We start from the raw sequence: 1,123 nt of genomic DNA on the forward strand, positions 1-1,123 counted from the left end.
GAAGGCATGGATTTCTTCAATACTTTGACACTAGGAAACCTCTCTCGACCCCTCGGCGATCCTCGACCCCTCAAACCCTCGACGACCCTGGAACCCTCGACCCCTAGACGACCCTGCTGGAACCCTCGACCCTCGACCCTATAGAACCCTCGGCCCGAAGAAGAAGAAGAAGAAGAAGAAGAAGAAGAAGAAGAAGAAGAAGAAGAAGAAGAAGAAGAAGAAGAAGAAGAAGAAGAAGAAGAAGAAGAATAAAATAGAGGAGAAGAAGAAAGGAATAGCTAGAGGAGAAGATCGAAGAAAAAAAAGAAGAAAAAAAAGAGGAGAAGAAGAAAGGAATAGTGGAGAAGAAGAGAAAATAGAATATATTCTATTTTCTCTTCTTCTCCACTATTCCTTTCGTCTTCTCCTCTTCTTTTTCTTCTTTTTTCTTCTTCTTATTTATTTCTCCTCTTCTTTTCCTCTCCTCTTCTTCTTTCTTTCCTCTTCTTATTTTCTTCTTTCCTATCCTTCTTTTTCTAAAATTCTAACTTTTGCATATATAAAACACTTCTAAAATTGTAACTTTCTATATAAAACTTTCCTATCGGGAGGGGAAGAAGATCGAAGAAAAAAAAGAAGAAAAAAAAGAGGAGAAGAAGAAAGGAATAGAGGAGAAGAGGAAAAAATATTCTATTTTTTCTTCTTCTCCTCTATTCCTTTCTTCTTCTCCTCTTCCTTTTCTTCCTCTCCTCGTCTTCTCCTTCTTCCTCTCCACTAACATAAAATGCACTAACCTAAAATGCAACAAACATAAAATACACTAAATCGATCAACTAACCTAAAATCAGTGATAAAATGCACTAACCTAAAATCGATATCTACTAACAACTTAAAAAAATTAGTACATATATGAAAAAATGCATATATGAAAAAAAACATCATCATATCATCAACAGAAAAAAACATCATCATATCATCAACAGAAAAAAAACATCATCATATCATCAACCTAAAATCAGTGATAAAAAGGGCGCCGGCGGCCGGACCGAAAGTGGCAGCGTGTGGTCAGGGCAACGGCGACGGGGTTGGGGAAGGGGCGGCACGCGCGGCGACGGCGACGGGGTCAGGGAAGGGACGGCGCGCG

The sequence above is a fragment of the Triticum dicoccoides genome, chromosome 5A, assembly GCF_002162155.2.
Source record: "Triticum dicoccoides isolate Atlit2015 ecotype Zavitan chromosome 5A, WEW_v2.0, whole genome shotgun sequence".
Taxonomy (NCBI): Eukaryota; Viridiplantae; Streptophyta; class Magnoliopsida; order Poales; family Poaceae; genus Triticum; species Triticum dicoccoides.